The sequence below is a fragment of the Gracilinanus agilis genome, chromosome 1 (genome assembly GCF_016433145.1).
Source record: "Gracilinanus agilis isolate LMUSP501 chromosome 1, AgileGrace, whole genome shotgun sequence".
In the NCBI taxonomy this organism is placed as follows: domain Eukaryota; kingdom Metazoa; phylum Chordata; class Mammalia; order Didelphimorphia; family Didelphidae; genus Gracilinanus; species Gracilinanus agilis.
This window is the reverse complement of record NC_058130.1, coordinates 479,122,811-479,129,923: the sequence shown is the minus strand read 5'-3', so window position 1 is coordinate 479,129,923 and position 7,113 is coordinate 479,122,811. Positions and strand designations below refer to the sequence as shown.

At 30.4% G+C, this 7,113-nt stretch overlaps 1 pseudogene; it reads right to left on the bottom strand.

Moving 5' to 3' along the window:
• Window positions 1-6,057: 6,057 nt before the first annotated feature.
• On the bottom strand, window positions 6,058-6,907 carry LOC123253146 (annotated as a pseudogene).
• Between the last annotated feature and the right edge of the window lie 206 nt (window positions 6,908-7,113).

The following is a 7,113-nucleotide window of genomic DNA, read 5'->3' as shown; positions in this document are numbered from 1 at the left end:
TTATTATAAATTTATCCATGATACACCTTAGGTTCAATATAATATTGCCTGGAGATTTTAAAGGACAGAGCATTTCGTTCATTCCTCATCAATTATAAATGCACTTGAGAAATAATTTCAAAACACATTTATTTTACAATCATAAGAAAACTGAAAACTAAAAATGACCATGTGTATAAAGTAAAAATTGAAATTACCTCAAATTATTCCTTTTATTAGACTCGGTACTATAGTACTATACTATTATAGACTTGGTACTATAAATACTTCAAGAAAAACAAAAGTACATTTTCCCATTTCAACATCCTTTTTGTAGCATTTAGATTAAGATTGTTTGCTTCTGTGTGGTTAGAACATATTTTCTATAGCTCAATGCAGACTATTGTTTCTTTGTAAAATGAACCTTCTCCATACTTCTATTTATATCAAGCTGTCACTGTACTTTGACCTTTTAATTTGTTTTTCACAGATTTACTTTGAGCATATTTTGCCATTTTGCCTGGTTTTGCAGGCTTGCAATACAATTGTGCTGCTACTTGTCATTTGACAAAAAGAATTCACATCCATGAAAAAGACTTCTACATAAGATCATTTCAATAGGTTACCACTAACAAAAATAGAAACAATGTTAGCCTGAAAACATAACAAACTAGTGAAGTATAGTTTCTTTAAACAGCAATAGACAAAGAAAAGTAGGCTGGGTGATACTCCCATATATCTTGAATACTGTCAGAATCATGATGGTAAAAGCAAATACTGCTTCCAAGAATCCTAATGTGAAGGAGATGTTGAAAGGAGTAGAGAAGTAGATGTATTTAAAGGATATAGAATTTGATTTTTTTAAAAAACAGCTTTGTGCATGATTTCTGAAATTTAATTGCTTAATACTTTATTCCTGAATACAATATAGTAAAAACATAAAAATAGAAGACAAACATTTTCCATTCTAAGATGATGCCATGAAATTTGGTGGATGAACCAGGTTCATTAAAATGTTGAGAGGTTTTTGTTGTTTTTTATTTTCTATTTTTTTATTCCATTTTTAAATCTCTAGCTTTACAGAATTAGCTTCTAAAAGAATGACCCTATAATGTATATAATAAGGTTTTTTTTAACTTTTTACTTGAATTTTCCTGTTTTGAAGAAAGTGTTGGACTAAAAATGAGTTTGGAATTATAAAATTCCTAAATATCATATGTTACTGAAATTTCTTGGATTAACAATGTTTCAGGTTTGTTTTTATTTTTTAAATCAGCATATAAGGTTGCATTTATTCCTTTCTTATTAAAATGAATAAGGTAATTATGGCATAAAGAGAATTATTTTATATGTATCTATTAAGTGATCACTGGACATTCTTTAAGAAACTAGAATGAAATTTCATCTTACCTGGGGATTAGGTTCATTATTCATGAAAATTATCCTTGAAAATCCTTTTTCTGACAATTCACTTAGTTATAACTAAAAAGTGGCTAGGTCTTTTAAAATAATCAGTCTGCATCAGAAAATAGACGGCTCTGAGATAGAGAGGGAGGGGAGAATGTAATTTTAATGGAATCAAATAACTATCATTGGCTATTTTTGAAAAAAATCCTCTTGTAGTCTTTATGTATACTTATATACATACATATTTGATTCTTAGAAATTTGACCCTAAATACAATGCAGAATATTTTCTTTAACAACAGGAAATCAATTAATGATAAATTTCATTAAAAAATAATTCCTAGCCATGAGGAATCAGAAAATTGTGGCCAAGGAGTCAAATTTGGCCTACCATCTGTTTTTATACTTAGCTCAGGAGCTAAGAATGTTTTTCCATTTATTTTATCTTAAAATGTAAAAGAAATTCTTAATTTACGTATTGTTCAGAAATGGACAGTAGGCCAGACGTAGACCTTGGATCGTAATTTGCCATTGCATTGAGCTATTGATCAGGAAAGAAGATGAGAAGCAGTATTTCTCCTCAAATAAAGGAGAACAAAAATAGATTTAAAAATACTTGGCTGATGGTAAAACTAAAAATTATGGAAAATACTCACAAAGGAGGTTAATATTTGAGTGGGTCAACCTCAATTTCAACTATTCCAATAAATATTTTTTTCAATTTGTCATTGAAAATAAATAACTATGATATGAAAAACAGGTCAAAGAGAAATAACTTAAAAATCATTGAACTGTCCAAAAACCATGATTAATAAAATGAAGGCAGATGTTAAATTTAATAAATTTAGTAACAAATTAATAAATTAAGTAATTGAATACTGTCAAGATCTACTAGAACCAGAAGGCAAAGTAAATATAGAATGAATCCATTATTTACCATCAAAGAAATCCAAAAGGAAAAATCCAAGGAATATCATATCAAAACTCTCCAGAGTTCCTACAATTAAAGAAAAAATACAAAAATACACAGAAGGAATAATTTCAAGTTACCAAGAAACTAGAGTTAGTATCATACAGCGGCTGGCAGCTTCTACCAAAATTTGTAGGAGATTTAGGAATACAGTATTCCAAAAGTTTAAAGTAGTGGCTTACAACCAAGAATAACATACCATTAAAAATGACTATAATCTGACACAAAGGGAGGGAGCGGAGAATGTACTTAAGTGGAATCAAAGATTTTCAAATATTCCTGTGCAGAGCTAAGTAGAAATTCTGAAATATAAAAAAGGAGCACAGAGAAATCTAGAAAAATAACTATATTGTAGTCAACCGGAAAGAATGATATGATGATAAAGTACTAACATTCTAATAAGAGGAAAATTAACAAGTATCTCTTCAGAATCTTAATGCTCTCAAAAGATGATGAGTCAAATAAGACAAAGGTTTATTGAGTGAATGGGCTCTCATGATTTTATGAAGGTAAGAAAAAAAGTATGAAAAGAGGAATATACTAGAGTAGAAAAGATCAAGATGGGAGTGGAACTTGCTGTTTCTCATAATCAAAGTAGGTAAGAAGAATATGCAAGCATTAGGCAAGCATCAGCAAGTCTCATTCTTTCATGAAATGGAGAGAATTGCATATACTCAAACTGTATAGAGTAAAAATACAACAAAATCAATAATGAAAAAAGCTTGGATTTGGGGCATCTTTTAAGAGGAAGGATAATAGCAGGGAAGGTATACTCACAAGCAAAATGAATTTCAAGTTCTTGAAGAGACGATTCATGGTAGGGGGGAAAATAGCACTAAAATCTGAAGGAATTGCCTTCAATCCCCTGAGAGACAATTTGGGAATGGCTGATAATTTTTGTAGTATACAAATATAAGAATATTATTTAACTGTAAAGAATTAAAGAAAGTTTCAGAGAATCCTAGGGAATATGAATAGACAAAGTAAAAAGTAAGCAGAACTAGGAAAACAATGTATAAAAAGAATATAATTTTTGAGTCTTTGAAAAACCTAAAGATGCTAATTAAAGCAATGAAGCAATGACCATTTATGTCTTTCCTCTTTCCATGTGTTATCATCTAGCCTACTATATCTAGCCAGTTTCAGTAATATATCAAATTCTACCCTATTCTTTGTTGTGCTTTGCTTTTGTATACCCTCTAGACTACAAAAGTTCCAGAGAGCATCCCCTGGTGGAATTAACTCCTTTCACCTCTTACATGACAAGGCAGCCAAATATAATTCTCATGGGGAATTTGTCCAATCTTAGTAGTAACTTTGTAAATTCAAGATATACAGAGAGTCTGTATTTGATCAAGTAGGAGCTAATAGCCAGAGGAGAGAATTCTCCTGCAACTCTCACTGCATTCATGAAGGGGATCACCATTAACAAGGGGGGATAGTAAGTATGATAGTAAGTTAATTACCTAAATAAAGACAGTGGGTTCAGTTCAGGACATGGTAAGTTTGGCACACATAATTCATTATTGTGAAGCTATACAGGATCTTTCCAATGACCTCAGATTTTAAAAAAATTAAATATTAAAAATTATTTCAGTGGGAACATGCAAATAAGGGATAATATCAATTAATATTCACATGGAATTTTAAGGTTTTCAAAATTATATGTATGTTTGTGCATGTCTATGTATGTGTGTGTGTGTAATTTCATTTGATCCTTACAATAATCCTGTGAGGTAGCTGCTAATATTACAGTTCATTCAGATTGAAGGAATAACTGCTTCTGAGGGAGGTTAAATAAACCTTAAGTGAGAATTACAAGTTAATAAGTGTCTGAGATAGAATTTCAACTTAGGTCTTCATTCTAAGCATGGTACACTATTTACCAAGCAACACTCCTTCTTTAGAAATTGCAGTTATATGGGAATAGTGTGAGGGAATATTAAACCAAATATAAGCTGCCTTTTAAATCACATTTAGATCAAGAAAAAATTATTTCAAAGTGTTTTTTGAAATCATGGTGTAAAATTACCAGATAAGAGTGAGGAAGTAGTATAGCTCAAAATATATTTTACTACCATCAGAAATTGAGGATTATCTTTAAAAAAATTAAAAAGCATATTTGAGATAATTCAAAAAGCCATAGAACCATAGTGTTTAATTTTTCATAATAATTTCATTTTTCTAAATATATGTAATAACAATTTTCAACATTCATTTTCTAAAATTCTGAGCTCTAAATTCTCTCTCACCTTCCTTTCCACGACCACTCCTTCCCCAAGACAGTAAGCAATTTCATCTAGGTTTTACTTGTATGATCATTCAAAATGTATTTCCATTTAAGTCAAATTTTTGCCCATTTTCTCCCATTACTTCACCAGAGTCTATCAAAAGTTCTGGTGTCAACCTGCCCTTTACTTTATCCAATTAGAATAGCAATATGCTCATATGGTATTTCCATTATTCTAGCCATAGGGTTAGTTTACCTTCTTATTTATATATTTATTTTGCTACATTTTGTACACTTAAAATTTGTTTATTCTGAATGTGTTTCAGCCTACACACACACACACACACACACACACACACACACACACACACACACACACATACCATGTAACTAGCCATCTTTTAATTCTTTCAAAACTGGAAGAAATGTTACTGATATTAAAAAGATAGGTCTTTTTTCAGTTAAGAATTTGACATCCTTAAAAGAACTTTGTAATTCCTAAAAGGCAATCCAGCTCACTCACATCCAAGATGAAGAAACAGTAATGTAAACATATGAATCCAGAAATTTAAGCAAATATATTTCTATATCATGTATATATTAGATATTAGATATGTAAATGGACTGATAAATGATCTCTGTTGATTGTCTATTTCACTTCTTATCATGGTCTAGGATAATTAGTTTCATCATTTTTTTTCCAATATGGTTAGTTATGATGAAGTTTCTGAGCAACTAAATGTCTCATGTATACTGCTTTGCAGTTTTCCAAGTCTTGAAAAAATGAGCACAATTTAATTTAAATTAATTTAAATTTAGTCATTTAAAAACAGGAGTGTATGAAGAACCTTACCACATAGAAGGAATCTCTTTTTATCTTGGGCTTAGCACAGTATTTCTGCCATAAAGTAGACAAACACCTCTAGTAAACATTCATCTCCCTGTTTTATGCTTTAGCTAAAATTAAGACCACGGTTTGTAAAATATCTTGTAATATAATTCAAGGAATTTTGTAAAGTTTTGTGATATATATGAGAAAGTACTTATGGGTAAAGAATCTTTAAGGAGGCATTTCATTTTACTGAACTAAATACTCTTTATTTTTTTAGTCAACAGACAATAAGTATGGTGAAAATTTGTATTCCCTATATCATTCAGTCAAAAATGCTATGGTGAAGAGGGCCTCTCTTTAAGATCCTCATTAAGAATGCTTTCAATGTAAATATAGATTTATTCTCATAAATTATATATATACATAAGCATATAGATCAGTAATTGATGTGCTCTTTTAAAAATATTTTCATAAATTTATTTAGTTACTTAGCAATAAACCAAACTGTTCAAGTAAAATAAACATAGCAGTGATAAAAATTTAATAATTTTACAAAGATAACTACATAAAATAATTGGTTCTGAATAACACAGTCTACATACTCTCCTTTGGAGAGCTCTATAAATACACTGAACACACATTACATATATTCTTTATTTGGTGAGAAAAAGAAAGGATGTTTCAAGGCTTCATTGAGAATAATTCTTGTGGATGGATCATGCTCCAACATTTCTGGATGAGGTCAAAGAGAAACTCATGGTCAGCATCTTAAGAATGCATAAATTCCGATAGTGGCTTACAACTCCATGAAATATTTCTACCAGAAGAACATTGTTCCTCTCAATCTAATTGGTAATGATGGAAATATTTTTGGATCCTGGTTTTCTAAATCATAGGTTTCAGTAAAGGTCCTAAAATCCTTTCCATCATTGCCCGATGTTCCTTAATGTCATGTGTAGGAAATATTGTGAATCCCATGTAGTACTCAATGAGAATGCATTCTATACTCCAAGCATCACATGGCTGAGACCATTCTAGAACTAAAATAACTTTAGGTGATCTTTAATGTTTTGTAGAAGCCAATATGCATATGTTATACTTCCAAAGTCTATAACTTAAATATCTGGATTTTTTTACTGTATGATCATATCTCATTTTGTGATTGTACTCTTCTATGTAGCCTGAACTGACTGAACAAATAAAATATTTTCAGCCATCAGGTCCATAGGAATTAGTTTATTGTTGTGCAAAAAATTTACATATTTGCAGAACTGATATGCGATTTTCCTGATGTGATCCATTCCAAAGGCGGAAGGCTGCTTTCTTTAATATAGTCATAAGTGCTAAGTCCCAGAAGTTCAAACACAATGCAAATGTAACCAATGTGCTGAGACTAAGCAAAATGTGCTATTAGGACCAAATGAATTTATGTGTTCAAAAACTTGTATTTCTGAATGAGCTACATCAGAATATTTATACACATTTTCATTATTTTTACATTTATTTATACACTTTTTATACATTTATACACATTTTCATTATTTTCCTCCTACTTTATGATCAATGTATTCCATGACTTTTCCAGAAGACCCTTCACCTAAAGAATTGATAATTTCATGTCTTGCTTTATGTTTCCTCTCTGACAGATCAGATGACCCTCCACCCCATCCCCTACACAAAGTCTTTTTCTTTGGTA